The following is a 16,895-nucleotide window of genomic DNA, read 5'->3' as shown; positions in this document are numbered from 1 at the left end:
TAAAAATTCTTTCTTACTTCAGACTGTTGGATTTTTTAATGTTATTGAGGCCACAGATTCTGTTTGCTTGTTTATCTATTTGTTTTTGGCTGTCAATTTGCAAATTGTCCTGCTGGCTAGTATGTGATTGAAATTGAGGTGTTTTTAATTTTTTAGGTATTTCTATGTGGAACATTTAGAGAAGTAGTCCTGTACATCTTTTAAGCAGTCAATGACCTTATCTTTTGCCAAAATCAAATGACATTCAATACTGATACTATGAAGAGAGGAATCAAAATACATACCTAATTATAATTACTTTTTCCCCTCTCATTATATCACTACATGCAAAACAACTGATTTGTAAGAGATCACACAACTGCTGACTTCTGGCAGGTATAAAAGTTTTTTTTTTCTTTTCTCCTCTCTCTTTCCCCTTTCCTGTTTTGATCTCACGTAGGATTTATTGGAACAGTTCAGACTGACCTCTTTCTTGAAATATTTAATTTTAATTCTAATAGTTTATAAGAAATAGCAGAAAGACAAAGGGAAGTTAATATGTTTATAATTGCTTCATCTTTTCAGAAATCCTTCACATTTGTTTACAGTTTGTTAAGAGCGTAAGGAACATTTTGGGTAACTTTTGGGATCATTATAAAGACTTGGATGAAACATTGTGTAATTACCTGCCACAGTTGCTGCTTTTGGAATAAAATCAAATGTGAGCAACATGAAGGCAGGGACTATGTCTTTTTAACTGCTCTGACCTTGTATGCAGTATTGTGCCTGGCACATAGTGGTAATATAGTAGTTACTGTAAGAGTAAAGGAAGATAGGATGGGAGAGAAGAAAAAAAGTAGAAGAAAACCCAAGTTGATTGGACAAAGTGATAAATTCCAGGTCATTCTGTTGTGATTGTTTTGGCTGATGCATTTGCATTGCCCTTCCAGACTAATAAACAGAAATATGATCTTTCTACTGAGCATGAACATGGTATAACTTTGAGAAACCTGTTATCAAAGGGTTATAAGCACTTTTGTTATTAGTTCACAGTGACTCAATTCTTTTTCTTCCTGCTCATTTTTGTTGAGTGAGAATGGGAATAACAAGACTCAATTTGCATGTAATATTTCAAGGAAAGCTTTGATGATGACTATTACCATATTTATTGTCTTTTCTTTTGAAACTACAGCTCCCTGAGACCAATTCTCCTTTTGAATCAACTGGGTACTACCTTGTAGTAGGGTCTACATGTCCTAAACTATGTTGGCCATCCTAAGACACTTCAGATATTCTGTAACATATATGTGCTATTTGAGAGTCAAGGCCATTCACTGGTTAGTCCATTAGCAGAAAGTGGTCTATTTTTCATCTTTTAGATATGGCTGTTGATGAAATGGTGTTGAAATTTAGGACTGGCATAGGACCTGAATAATAGAGTTCATAATTCAGCAATGAAAGTCATCTATCCAATCTTTATGCATTTCTTGTCATTTTATTTATTGTTAATTTAGTGACAAAAGTGATCCCTGGCTGCCCTCGTTGTTCATTAGCATAGGACACTTCCACCAGCCCCATGACAGTTTACAAGTGCTATGGCAACAACTTTGAAGTCACCACTCTTTTCCATGGCAATGTCCTGGAAGTTACTGCTCCTTTCCTAGAAAGTTCTAATTAACCTGCCCATCAATTCACATTAGCCTGCCCCTTAATTTGCATATAATTGAAAGTGGATATACATGAGTATAAATAAAGTTCCCAACAACCCATGCTTTGCCGACTTTAGGTGCACAGGCTATGAGTTGGCCTGCTCCACAGGGAGAAGTACCATTCAATAAAAGGTTACTATCTAACACCATTGATGTGCCTTTTAATTTTTTCCTAGGCAAAGCCAAGAACCTTCTAGGCTAAGCCCCAATTTTTTTGCTCACTTGTCTTGTGTTACTAGGAGGAAGTTCTAAAAAAATTGTTTTTTAGATGATAAATTCTTGGGTTTAAAGTCCATGTTTCAATGCTTTAGTTGACATTGATGATCAATAATTCTTTTTATTATACAATGCAATAATTATCATTGTATAAAAATGATTTCCATGTTCCCCTAACATTATTTACCAAATACTTTCATATCTATGAGAGATTCTTCCTCACTTCAAGATAGGTATTATACAATGCCATTTCAATTTTCCTGATTCTCCAATTGTGTCAGACTTCTGTAATTTTACCAAATCAACCTTACTTAGGAGTGCCAGCCTAGAGAAAGGCTGTAAATGTTTATGTCACAGAAAATCCCATTCTAACCTTTTAGATCTTCTTTGATAACTTTTACAAATATTATATAATTTTTTTAGTAAAAAAGACAAATAAAAAATTTCAAACCTCTATAATGCTTGGAGACCTGAACATCACTTCTGTAACTCCCAGAATTGGACAATTTAAAGTACATATTTCTTTTTTAAAAATTATTATTTTTATTATTATTTTTTATTGCATTTTAAGTTTTGGGGTACATGTGAAGAACATGCAAGATTGTTGCATAGGTACACACATGGCAGTGTGATTTGTTGCCTTCCTCCCCTTCACCTATATCTGGCACTTCTCTCCATGCTATCTCTCCCCACGTCCCCACTCCCCTGACCCTCCCCCATTCCCCTCCAACAGACCCCAGTGTGTGATGCTCCCCTCTCTGTGTCCATGTGTTCTCACTGTTCAACACCCACCTATGAGTGAGAACATGCGGTGTTTGATTTTCTGTTCTTGTGTCAGTTTACTGAGAATGATGCTTTCCAGGTTCATCTATGTCCCTACAAAGGACACAAACTCATCGTTTTTGATGGCTGCATAATATTCCATGGTGTATATGTACCACATTTTCCTTGTCCAGTCTATCATCGATGGACATTTGGGTTGGTTCCAGGTCTTTGCTATTGTAAATAGTGCTGCAGTGAACATTTGTGTGCATGTGTCCTTATAGCAGAATGATTTATAATCCTTTGGATATATACCCAGTAATGGGATTGCTGGGTCAAATGGAATTTCTATTTCTAGATCCTTAAGGAATTTCCACACTGTCTTCCACAATGGTTGAACTAATTTACACTCCCACTAACAGTGTAAGAGTGTTCCTATTTCTCCACATCCTCTCTAGCATCTGTTGTCTTCAGATTTTTTAATGATGGCCATTCTAACTGGCATGAGATGGTATCTCAATGTAGTTTTGATTTGCGTTTCTCTAATGACCAGTGATGATGAGCATTTTTTCATGTGTTTGTGGGCCTCATGTATGTCTTCTTTTATAAATTGTCTGTTCATATCCTTTGCCCACTTTTGAATGGGCTTGTTTGTTTTTTTCTTGTAGATCTGTTTTAGTTCTTTGTAAATTCTGGATATCAGCTCTCTGTCAGATGGGTAGACTGCAAAATTTTTTTCCCATTCTGTTATTGCCGATTCGCTCTAATGACTGTTTCTTTTGCTGTGCAGAAGCTGTGGAGTTTGATTAGGTCCCATTTGTCTATTTTGGCTTTTGTTGCCAATGCTTTTGGTGTTTTGGTCATGAAGCCCTTGCCTATGCCTATGTCCTGAATGGTTTTGCCAAGATTTTCTTCTAGGGTTTTTATGGTGTTAGGTCTTATGTTTAAGTCTTTAATCCATCTGGAGTTAATTTTAGTGTAAGGTGTCAGGAAGGGGTCCAGTTTCTGCTTTCTGCACATGGCTGGCCAGTTTTCCCAACACTATTTATTAAACAGGGAATCCTTTCCCCATTGCTTGTTTTTGTCAGATTTGTCAAAGATCGGATGGTTGTAGATATGTTGTGTTGCCTCTGAGGCCTCTGTTCTGTTCCACTGGTCTATATCTCTGTTTTGATACCAGCACCATGCTGTTTTGATTACTGTACCCTTGTAGTATAGTTTGAAGTCCGGTAGTGTGATGCCTCCGGCTTTGTTGTTTTTGCTTAGAATTGACTTGGCTATGCGGGCTGTCTTTTGGTTCCATATGAAGTTTAAGGTGTTTTTTTCCAGTTCTGTGAAGAAGGTCACTGGTAGCTTGATGGGAATGGCGTTGAATCTGTAAATTACTTTGGGCAGTATGGCCATTTTCACAATATTTAGTCTTCCTAACCATGAGCATGGAATGTTTCTCTATCTGTTTGTGTCCTCTCTTATTTCATTGAGCAGTGGCTTGCAGTTCTCCTTGAAGAGGTCCTTTATGTTCCTTGTTCATTGTATTGCTAGGTATTTTATTCTCTTTGTGGCAATTGTGAATGGCAATTCGTTTTTGATTTGGCTCTCTTTAAGTCTGTTATTGGTGTATAGGAATGCTTGTGATTTTTGTACATTTATTTTGTATCCTGAGACTTTGCTGAAGTTGCTTATCAGTCTCATAAGATTTTGGGCTGAGATGATGGGGTCTTCTAGATATACAATCATGTCGTCTGCAAATAGAGACAATTTGACTTCCTTCTTTCCTATTTGAATACCTTTATTTCTTTTTCTTGCCTGATTGCTCTGGCTAGAACTTCCAGTACTATATTGAATAGGAGTGGTGAGGGCATCCTTCTTTAGTGCCAGATTTCAAAGGGAATGCTTCCAGTTTTTGCCAATGCAGTATGATATTGGTTGTTGGTTTGTTGTAAATAGCTTTTACTATTTTGAGATACGTTCCGTCAATACCTAGTTTATTGAGGGTTTTTAGCATAAAGGGCTGTTGAATTTTGTCAAAGGCCTTCTCTGCATCAGTTGAGATAATCATGTGTTTTTTGTCTTTGGTTGTTTGTGGTGAATTACGTTTATAGACTTGTGTTGGTTGAATCAGCCTTGCATCCCTGGGATGAAGCCTACTTGATCGTGATGGATAAGCTTTTTGATGTGCTGTTGCAATCAGCATGCCAGCATTTTATTGAAGATTTTTGCATTTATGTTCATCATGGATATTGGCCTGAAGTTTTCTTTTCTTGTTGAGTCTCTGCTAGGTTTTGGTATCAGGATGATGTTTGTCTCATAAAATGATTTGAGAAGGATTTCCTCTTTTTGGATTATTTGGAATAATTTCAGAAGGAATGGTACCAGCTCCTCTTTGTACATCTGGTAGAATTTGGCTGTGAACCCATCTGGACCTGGGCTTTTTTTGGGTGGTAGGCTCTTAATTGCTGCCTCAGCTTCAGATCTTGTTATTGGTCTATTCAGGGTTTCAGCTTCTTCCAGGTTTAGGCTTGGGAGGAGGCAAGTGTCCAGGAATTTATCAATTTCTTCCAGGTTTACTAGTTTATGTGCATTGAGTTGTAATAATCTCTGATGATGGTTTAAATTTCTGTGGAATCTGTGGTGATTTCCCCTTTATCGTTTTTTATTACATCAATTTGGTTATTCTCTCTTTTCTTTTTTATTTACATACTTTATTAAGTGTAATGGGTAGCAATATCTTGTTACTAGTGTTTAGAAAAATCGCTTTTATTTGTGGAAGGCTCTAACTGTGGCTAGATGCAATAAATGTTTGGCTTACCTTATTCATTTTCCCAGACTAATAGACCCTTAAAATATAAATAAATTCCAAAAATAAAACCCTTCTACAGTAACCCATGGAGTGAAATATATTGTGATTGCGTGTGTTATTTGGGAGGGGGGAAATGAGAGTGACCTTTGTTAATTACATACATCTTACTTTCAGTCTGGAGAATTTGCTTTGCACATGGAAGTTTTTATAGTGGACTTTATTTGTAAAATGTCAGCTATGCAGCATGTATTTTTCTGTTTTGACTGTAGCTCAGTGGATTTTTTATGATTCAGAGAGTTTTTTTTTTAAAGCAACATTTAACCTCGGTGTTTTACTTTATGATTTGTCAAAAAGTACTAATTTTTTTGGGGGCCATATATGTTAATGTTTTGTTGGAAAAAATATTAGGCATTACTGTAATGATTCTCTGTATACAATATACAATATTCAGGTTTCAATGAAATATACAAAATTGGGAAAATAGAAAATGTATCTGATAGATGGGTAAGAAAGATGTACACTATAAATTTTTTTAAAAATGGTCAAGAATACCCCTTGACTTGTTAATCTAAGACATACATAGTATATTTTATTTGATTAATTTTGTTTTTGAATAAATTTTTCAGGCTGGGGATGGTGGCTCATGCCTGTAATCCCAGCACTTTGGGAGTCCAAGGTGGGTAGATCACCTGATGTCAGGAGTTCAAGACCAGCCTGGCCAACATGATGAAACTCATCTCTACTAAAAAAATACAAAAATTAGGCCAAGTGCAGTGGCTCATGCCTGTAATCCTAGCACTTTGGGAAACCAAGGTGGGTGGATCACAAGATGAAGAGATCAAGACTATCCTAACCAAAATGGTGAAACCCCATCTCTACTATAAATAAAAAAATTCACTGAGCATGGTGGCACATTCCTGTAGTCCCAGCTACTCTGGAGGCTGAGGCAGGAGAATTGCTTGATCCCAGGAGGTGGAGGTGGCAGTGATCTGAGATTCTGCCACTGCACCCTCCAATTCTTCCTAACCTCTGGTTGACATTCTTCCTAACCTCTGTTTGACATTCTCATGATCAAGTCTTGCAGCTCTCACATATGAGTCTTTTTGTGCCTGTCCTACCTATTTCACATAATGACCTCCAGTTCTATCCATGTGGCAACAAATGACATGATTTCGTTATTTTTTAAATGGCTGAATAGTATTCCATTGTGTGTGTGTGTGTGTGTGTGTGTGTGTGTGTGTGTGTTCCTCTATACATACATATATATGTGTGAATATATATACACACATATATATGTATATATATGTTTGCACATATATTTCTTTATCTTTTCATCCATTGATGGACACTTAGGTTGGTTCCATAGCTTTACTATTGTGAATAGTGCTGCAGTAAACATGGGGGTGCAGATATCCTTTTGACATGCTGATTTCCTTTCCTTTGCATTTTTCAAGACATGGAGTACATTTTAACAGCTGTTTTAACATACTTGCTAATTTAATTATTTTTGGGTCTGTTTTTATTGATTGATTTTTCTCCTTGTCATGGGTAGTATTTTTCTGCTTCTTTGCAAGCCTGTACATTAAAAAAAGTTTTAAAAAATTATTGTGGTAATATTCACATAACATAAACTCACTACTTCAGCAAATTTAAATGCTCAATTCAGTGATATTTAGAACATTTATACTGTTGTACAACCACTACCACTATCCAGTTCCAGATCATTTCGTCACTCCAAAAATAAAACCACTTTTTGCCTGTTTGTGGTGGCTCACATTTGTAATCCCAGCACTTTGCAAAGCCAAGGTAGAAGGATTTCTTGAGTCCAGAAGTTTGAGACCAGTTTAGTCAACAAGTGGATGGCCTTCTCTATCCAAATATTAAAAAATTAACCAGGCATTGTAGCTCATGCCTATAATTTCAGATACTTTAGAGGATGAGATGGGAGGATTGTTGAACCCAGGAGATTAAGGCTTCAGTGAGCCGTGATAATGCCACTGCACTCCAGCAAGACCCTGTCTCCAGAAAACAAAATAAAACAAGACAAAACCCAAAACTACTTTTTAAGTAGTCACTCTCCATTTCTCCTTTCCTCAATCCCGAGGCAATAATAATTTATCCGTCTCAATGTAATTATCTATTCTAGATATTTCATATAAATGGAATCGTGATATGTGGACTTTGTTTTTAGCTTCCTTTGCTAAATATGTTTTCTAGGTTTATCCATTTTTTAGCATTATTCAGTACTTTATTTCTAATGTATAATAGAGTACATTATACTATTTCATTGTGTAGCTATACCTCAGTTTGAATAATATTTCATTGTGTAGCTATACCTCAATTTGAATAATATTTCATTGTGTAGCTATACCTCAATTTGAATAATATTTCATTGTGTAGCTATACCTCAATCTGCTTATCTATTCATCTGTCAACAGGCATTCCTATACCCTTTAGTTATTGTGAATAGTGCTGTTATGAATATATGTGTATACATTTATGTCTGAGCAACTTTTTTCTTTAGAAAGATACTTAGGAGTATAATTGTTGGGTCGTATGGTATTTCCCATTTAACTTTTTGAGGAAGCACCAAATTGTTTTCCACAGTGGGTGCACATCTTATATTCCTACCAGCAATGTATTGAGTGTTCTAATTTCTATTTTAGTGAGTTTTTAGTTGTGATTTTGATTCATATTTTCCTAATGAATAATGATTTTGAGTGTCTTTTCATGGGCTTGCTGGCCATTTATGCTTTTTTTTTTTCGGGAAATGACTAGTTAAGCCTTTTGGTCATTTAAAAATTGGTTTGTCAACGAACATATAAAAAAAAGCTTACCATCGCTGGTCATTAGAGAAATGCAAATCAAAACCACAGTGAAATACCATCTCACACCAGATAGAATGACGATCATTAAAAAGTCAGGAAACAACAGATGCTGGAGTCAATGTGGGGAAATAGGAATGCTTTTACACTGCTAGTGGGAGTATAAATTAGTTCAACTATTGAGGACGACACTGTGGTGATGCCTCAAGGATCGAAAACCAGAAATACCATTTGACCCCTCAAGGATCTAAAACCAGAAATACCATTTGACCCAGCAATCCCATTACTGAGTGTATACCCAAAGGACTGTAAATCATTATGCTATAAAGACACATGCACATGTATGTTTACTGTGGCACTGTTCACAATAGCAAAGACTTGGAACCAACTCAAATGCCCATCAATGACAGACTGAATAAAGAAAATGTGGCACATACACACCTTGGAATACTATACAGCCATAAAGGATGAATTCATGTCCTTTGCAGGGACATGGATGAAGCTGGAAACCAGCATTCTCAGCAAACTAACACAGGAACAGAAAACCAAACACCGCATATTCTCACTCATATGTGGGTGCTGAATAATGAGAACACATGGACACAGGGAGGGGAACATCACACACTCAGTCTGTTGTGGGGTGGCAGCCTAGGGGAGGGATAGCATTAAGAGAAATACCTAATGTAGATGACGAGTTGATGGGTGCAGCAAACCACCATGGCACGTGTATACCTATGTAACAAACCTGCACATTCTGCACATGTATCCCAGAACTTAAAGTATAATTTTTAAAAAATTGCAAATGTGCCTTAATATATAAAGATTACTGAGAAAATAGTAAGCTACCTGCTTAGTTTTATAAATTTTATAACCTTTAAAAATGGCTTTTAAAAAATTGTTAGGTTGTTTGAGTTCTTTATACATTATGGGTAGTAAACTCTACTTAGATATGATTTGCAAATAAATTCTTCAGACTCTGGATCTTTTCACTTTCTTGATAGTGTTCTTTGATATACAAAAAATTTTTTCAATTTTGATGACATTTAATTAATTTATTTCTTGTTTTGTTACTTGTGTTTTTGGTGTCATATCTAACAAATTATTGCCAAAGGCCGTGAAATGTTACTTTTGTGTTTTCTTCTAAGATTTCTGTAGTTCTAGTTTTTATATTTAGGACTTTGATCTATTTTGAGTGAATTTTTTTGTATATAGTGTGAGATAAGACTCTTTTGCACATGGATATCAAGTTTTTGAAATGCCTTTTGTTGAAGAGACTGTTGTTTTTGCACTAAATGATCTTGGAACTGCGGTTCAAACTCAATTGATCATAAATGCATGTGTTTATTTCTAGACTTTCATTTCTTTTCAATTGATCTGTATGTTTGTCCTTATAACAGTACCACATTGTTTTGATTACTGTAACTTAGTGGTAAAATTTGAAATTAGAGAGTGTAAGTCTCCAGCTTTGTTATTTTTCAAGATAGTTTTGGCTACTTGGGGTTCCTTTTAATGTTATGTAAATTTGTGGATCAGATTTTTCGCTTTTCAAATAAAGGCTCTTGGGTTTTGATAGGGATTGAATTGAATCTATAGATCCATTTGATGAGTATTGCCATCGTAACAATAGTAACTCTTCCAATCTGTGAATACAGATTTCTTATTTATTTAGGTATTTGATTTCTTTCAGTAATGTTTTGTAAGGCCTGTAATTTTTTATTGGATGATGAGCTTTGTGAATTTTATGATGTTGGGTGCTAGATTTTGTTTTACTCCTTTAAGTAATATTGTGATGTGTCTGGTACACAGTTAGGTTACTTGAAATTAGTTAACAAGGCTTGCTTTTCAGCTTTGTGAGTGATGCAGCGTGTGCTAGGAATAATTTAGTTCCACTACTTAGTGAGACCCTTTTGCTCAGTGTCTGTGCTAGTCTGTTGCCATTTCTATAAAGGAATACCTGAGGCTGGGTAATTTATAAATAAAATATGTTTATTTTGGCTTACAGTTCTGCAGGCTGTACGAGGAGCATGGTACCAGCATCTGCTCCTGGTGAGGGCTTCAAGAAGCTTACAATCATGTTGGAAGGCAAAGTGGGAGCTGATGTATCCCAAGGTGAGAGAGAGAGAATAAGACAGAGAGAGGAAGAAGTTTCAGGCTTTTAAAGACAAACAGATCTCATGTGAACTCAGAGTTAGAACTTACTCATTCACTCGATAATGGCAACAAACTATTCATGGGCGATCTGTCCTCATGACCCTAACACCTCCCATCAGGCTGCACCTCCAACCTTGGAGATTACATTTCAACATGAGATTTGGAGGAGACATACATCCAAATTATCTCAGTGTCCATGTATTATGAGGTCTTTTCAATGTGGCTGGTGGGAGCATGAACTGTTTTTAGCTTTATATGAGGTTCATGTGTTTTTCTTTTTTCTTTTGAGACAGTGTCTCTGTGTCACCCATACTGGAGCACAGTGGCGGGATCTCAGCTCACTGCAACCTCTGCCTCCTGGGTTCAAGTGATTCTCCTGCTTCAGTCTTTTGAGTAGCTGTGATTACAGATGTACACCACTATGCCTAGCATTTTTGTATTTTTAGTAGAGACAGGTGTTTTGCCATGTTGGTCAGGCTGGTCTTCAACTCCTGACCTCAAGTGATCTGCCTGCCTCAGCCTCCCAAAGTGCTGGGATCACAGGAATTAGCCACCACACCTGGCTATGCTTCATATATTTTTCAAACTATTGCTTTTTAGTGGTTGTTTTTTGAAACTAGGATAATTTTCTTTGACCTATGATGGATATTAATTCAACTGAAGATTGAACAAGACACTTATGCACATCTCTGAGATGTTTTCTCTGTGCATTTCTTTTTATAATCTTTCCTATTAATTCTTCTTAATCTTTCTAATATTCAATATTTTCTACCTCGACTCAGCTAGACCTCTGGTCTCTATATGGGACTCCCCCTGGCTGTACTGTAACTTGAAGACTTCAGGGTCAACTATATGCTTACCTCATTTGTTTCACTTTTCTCAAAAATCACAGTCCTGTCTTGCCCATTCCTTAGTTTCTAAAAGTAAGTTTCACAAATTTTGGCTGGTTTTCTAGTTGTTTAAAGCATAAAGGTAAATCTAATTTTTGTTATTTTATTTCATTGTTGTGAAAAGTAGAAGTTATTAATCACTGTGCCAGAGAAAAGTCAAATTGAACTTTCATTGATATAAAATGAAGAGGAGATCATCTTAATTCTTGGGTAGTGCCTGGAAGAATTTAGATATTCTCTTCCTTAAAAGATTGTCTTAGTTCGGCCAGGTGCAGTGGCTCACGCCTGTAATCCCAGGAGATTGGAAGGCTGAGGCAGGTGGATCACGATGTCAGGAGATTGAGACCATCCTGACTAACGCATCAAGCCCCATCTCAACTAAAAATACAAAAAATTAGCTAGGCATGGTGGCACATGGCTGTAGTCCTAGCTACTCGGGATACTGAGGCAGGAGAATTGCTTGAACCCAGAAGGCAGAGGTTGCAGTGAGCCGAGATTGTGCCACTGCAATCCAGCCTGGTGACAGAGTGGGACTCTGTCTCAAAAAAAACAAAAAACAGAAAAACAAAAAAACTGTTGTTTTAGTTTGTTTGTATTGCTATAAAGGAATACCTCAGGCTGGGCAATTTATAAATAAAAGAGGTTTATTTGTCTCATGGTTCTGCAGGCTGTACAAGAAGCATTATAGCAGTATCTGCTTCAAATGATGTCATATAGCTGCTTCCACTCATGATGGAAGGTGAAGAGTGTTTGTGTGGAGATCATATGGCAGGAGAGGAAGCAAGGCTGCAAATGGGGAGGTGCCCAGCTTTTTTAAACAACCAACTCTCTTGGTAACTAACAGTGAGAACTTATTTACCATCACTTACCATGGCATTAATCTGTTTATTTGGGATGCCCCTCTGTGACTCAAATCCCTCCCACTAGGCTCCACCTCCAACATTGGGGATCAGATTTCAACATGAGATTTGAAGGGTCAAATGCCAAAATAAAACAATGATTTATGTTAGAATGTGTATACATACTGATGGTAATTAATAATATTATGCCATTTACACGTAAATGCTAGCTTAATGGCAAAGTAAATGTCTCTAACATTAAGTTTTTTTTTTTTTTAAACAAATTTAACATTAAAGATATATTATTGTTTTTTTAGTCAGGGTCTCACTATGTTGCCCAATCTGGTCATGAACTCCTGCTCTCAAATGATCCGCTCGCCTCAGCTTATCATAGTGCCAGGATTACGGGCATGAGTCACCACCTGGCCAAGGCATGTCATTCTAATGGAGTAAATGAAAGGTGTTCCTGGAAAATTTAAGGGGAGATGTAACTTTAAATTCTCTGTGTTCCAATTAAAAAAAAAAATCTCTGAATGTGAGTATTAAGTGAACTGATATTTGTAATGTGTTTAGAATAGTGCCAGCTATATACTGTTAAAATAAGTGTGAACCATTATTATCATCTTAATCATGATCATTATTTTTTTTATTATGTGAAGAGTCATTTAGGGGATTAGATAAAGAAATTTAAAGTTATAAAAATATTTATCTAATTTAATATCAAATTATACATGGACTCCCTAACTTTGAATATCCTTAGCATGAAGAGTTGAACCTAGAGTTGCGTTAGGAATATAGCTCCACAAAGAATTTTGGCCCTGTGAAACTTACACATTAGCTGGCATACCTTTTCTTCTTAGATATGTCATGTCATCACTGGGGACTTCAATACTGAGAACTAAAAGGGAATTCAGATGATTTTTAAAAACTGGCTTAGAAACAAAAAGGACTATATCATTGCCATTCACATTTTCAATAGAGACTCAAATTATTGATATTGTTAAATTCCAAAAGTGATATTACAGTTAAAGTTTGAACTAAAATAGATGGTGGTGTATATTGTTCTATATAGTAAATGTATTCCAAGAAATTTGCATGCTCATTTAATTTTGCTTAGTTCACTTCCAAGGTTGGCATGAAGGCACACACCTATCTGCATTTAAGATAAATAGTTCCAAGATAAGAGTTCCTTAATAATGTACATTGCCTGGCATGTTAGTAGGTGCTCAATTAATTTTACTACTTAATTAATTTTTAAGTTTTCTTATAGCAGTTTGTGTATTTGTGTGTGTGTGTGTGCGTGTGTATGTGTGTGTGTGTGTATGTGTGTGTCTGTGCAAGTGTATGTATGCAGACTGTTCTTGATTTGGAAATAAAATATACTTTTTCAGAAGTAGAGTTAGTAGAACAGTTATGGATAATTAAATACTAGCCATCATTTGCCAATTACTGGTACCTGATTCTGAAAAAGAAAACAATCCACCGCATCAATCACAGTTTTCAAAATAAAATCTGTTTGTTGGATGAACTTTCAAATTCTAATGGTGCAGAGCACTGGGGGTGCTTAAGAAATGTTTTTATTCATGTAATGTTAGGATTGAATAATATTTCTGTTTTGGCTCAACAGAATTTAAATGGAGCTGTATAACTCATTCTGGAGTCATCTTGATTTTCTGTTTAATAATTTGAGTTATTAAAAACTCACTCATGCTGTTGATTAAAGTTCTCAAAATTTTTTACCTAGCTAAATTCTGTGGGACAGGCTTTTTTTTCTGGGAGGCTTTGTCAATCAACAGTTTAACTTAATAGTTCAAACAATTGCTGTAGAAATTTGTTTGTCAAGTCATGATTCATACCACTATTTTTACAACAAATGTCACAAAATAACCATCATAATATCACCAGCAGCAGATTTTGGAAATGGTACATTCAAGTGTGTAAAGTTATTGCATATGAATGAAGAGAAATATTATTTCAAGGATATATTTTTATTACTAGCTTCTGTTTTTATTAAGGATAATGAAAACCTTGTGTCTGGCCCTGTGAACAAAACTAATGTGACCTTTGATGTGACCCACCTGTTGTGCTTTCACAATCAATAATAGTCTCCTCATGTGAGGGTGATCTGGAGAATAACAATGTCCTAGCAAGACGGAAAATAACATTTGCAAATTGAAGTTGCAGAAATTAAAATATGCTTGGATCATGTCCTAAAGTACTAAAAACAACTTATCTAACAAAATATTTTGAGTGAAGAAGATATTAACAGATGCCTGACTCACAATGCCTTTTTCAGGTAGAATTGTTGATTGGTAATATACTTGTCTATTAAGTTCCTGATAGACTTCCTGAATCAGTGTTTGATAATTTTTACAACTAGAAAAGCATGCTAACCAATGCCTAGATTTAGGGATTCCCAACTGTTGCATTTATGGAAAGTAAAAATTAATTTATTTAGCATTTAAGACTTTTGTATTATTATTGTTTTTCAAGACAAGGTCTCACTCTTTCACCTAGGCTAGACTGCAGTGATGCGATCTTGGATCACTGCAACCTCTTCCTCTCAGACTCAAGGGATCTTCTCACCTTAGCCTATTAGGTAGCTAGAACTACAGGCATGGGGCACCATTCCCAACTAATTTTTGGATTTTTTGTAGAGGTGAGGTTTTGCCATGTTCCTCAGGCTGGTCTCAAACTCCTGAGATAAGTGATATGCCCGTCCTGGCCTCTCAAAGTGCTGGGACACAGGCAAGAGCCATTGTGCCTGGCCAAGATGAATTTTTTGAAGCATGTATTAAAAAATAATAGCTTTTCTTTTTAGAAAATATCTGCTCTGGGTTTACTTGGAGGGTTGTCTGTCAGCTAATTATATAAATTTTATAGATAAATTAAAAGATACCATCATGTGGTAAATATTTTCATGATCTTGCATGATTTTCTTCAACATATCAATTTTTAGAAAGATCCTAGTGATGATATATTCAGTGAGTGAACATGAGTGTCTCAAACTAAACTAACAATGTACTACTGCTCCAATCTGTAGGTCAAATTCTATCATTATGAAGACCCTGTATTATAAAAACATTGACATATGTCTGCTTGTGGCTTAGGTTAAAGATAATTCCTAGCTAGTGAATACTCAGCTTATAGCGTCTGCAGAAACCTTTCCCTCTGCAGCAATTATGTGGATGTTAATACTATAGCTATAATTGCTGATGAAGTCTCCACTGATAGGACCTTTGTAGAAGAAGTAAGAAAAGATGGTATCAAGGCTCCAGTTGAAGGTGAGATAGATGAATCTTTTCTAATGTCTCTTGCTTGGCCCTTAGAATTGCTGCTGAAGACATCAGTGAAGTTCTTTTCCCTCTTGTAGTAGTAGGGAAATGAGGGTCAGGAGGACAATTTGTTCTTGGGGTCCCCAGATAAAACTCAGTGTATATTTTCTTATAGAAGCTAGTGTTTTAATTCAGTGCTCAGCCATTCTATGAGTGAAGTTGCATAGGATTCTAACTACTATTGGTATTATTGTTTCTATGGGAAAGTACATTCCAAACTCTAAGAACTTTTGGAACTAAATCCATTTGTGTGTTGGGGACTTCTGATATTTCCAAAGTCTATAAAACTGCATTGTTTTAGAATTGGAGGGAACTTGGAATTCATTTATTTCAAGTTTATTTTATATACAAGGCAAGTTCTAGAAGAAATCTAAGTCCAATTTGGCTGGAAAAAAATGTGATCTTATTAAAAACTGTTTTAAAAATTCAGTGTTATCTATAGCTTTATTTCTTTTAGGTTCCTAGACCCTTGGTTTTTAAAATTTTCATTGTTCTGTGATGTGCAGGCCTAAGAAGCCACCATTTGAGAATTTTCTAGGTTTCTCTATATGAGGACTCCTGCATCACCAACCAATATTGTGTGATATATAGATTAAAAGATGAATAAGAATTTGTATGTTTTATTGGACTTATTGGTTCTGCTATGTCATTCTATCTAATATAGTGTTGAAAATGTGTTAGGGTGGGCAAGTCACTACTTTTAATTGCCAGCTATCAATCCTGAATTCATACATTTTAAAAAATTCTAATTGTGTCTTACTTTGAAACTACATGTGCTTTTGAGACATAGACTGGTATGTAAGATGCACACAAGACAAGGACATGTGCTCAACAGATGTAGTGTTATTTGTTTTAAAAAGCTGATGATCAGGGGAAGGATCCAAGATGGCCAAATAGGAACAGCTCTGGAGTGCATGTTCCAGTGAGAACAGCACAGAGGGTGAGTGCTCACTGTATTTCCAAACAAGTTTTCCCGGCCCACAGACCAGGAGATTCCTGGGCCAGAAAGCACCATGAGTTTTCAGTGTGGTGGTTTCAGCTGGTACTAGATTGGTGCACAGAAACTCACACAAATCTGGGTGGCCGTTTTTACTGGCACCTGGAACACTTGGGAGACAGAGCTGCCCATTCAACTGAAAGGGAGGGGGCTGAGACAGGGAGCCAGGTGATCTGGCTTGGTGGGTACCACCTCCACAAAACAAGCAATCTGAAATGCTCTGGATTGAGAATTTCACAGAAAGTGCAACTAGACCCAGGAAGATCCAACTCAGAGGGGGTTAGGGCATCCCCCACTATCAAGGCAGTCCGCCACTACCAAGGCAGTTCACGCAGCAGCTGGGCAGAGCCTGCAGCAGCTCAGCAACACCTCTGCTGGCAGACTCTGACTAG

General features: G+C 36.3%; 1 protein-coding gene across 12 annotated transcripts in view; it reads left to right on the top strand.

The window, feature by feature from the left end:
* SOX6 (SRY-box transcription factor 6) overlaps nucleotides 1-16,895 on the top strand; it is a 785,339-nt gene that overhangs the window by 184,659 nt on the left and 583,785 nt on the right. Inside the window, exon 2 of one of the 12 annotated variants that reach the window (XM_074401155.1) lies at nucleotides 10,294-10,400. The exons of 10 other annotated variants lie outside the window; for them this stretch is intronic. The gene's annotated coding sequence lies outside the window, so the exon portion shown is untranslated. Of the gene's footprint in view, nucleotides 1-3,659; nucleotides 10,401-16,895 lie in introns of those variants that run through there. One more of the 12 variants, XM_074401152.1, reaches the window with a different exon arrangement.

This window comes from Saimiri boliviensis, chromosome 6 (assembly GCF_048565385.1).
Source record: "Saimiri boliviensis isolate mSaiBol1 chromosome 6, mSaiBol1.pri, whole genome shotgun sequence".
In the NCBI taxonomy this organism is placed as follows: Eukaryota; Metazoa; Chordata; class Mammalia; order Primates; family Cebidae; genus Saimiri; species Saimiri boliviensis.
This window is presented reverse-complemented; position numbering and strand designations above follow the sequence as displayed.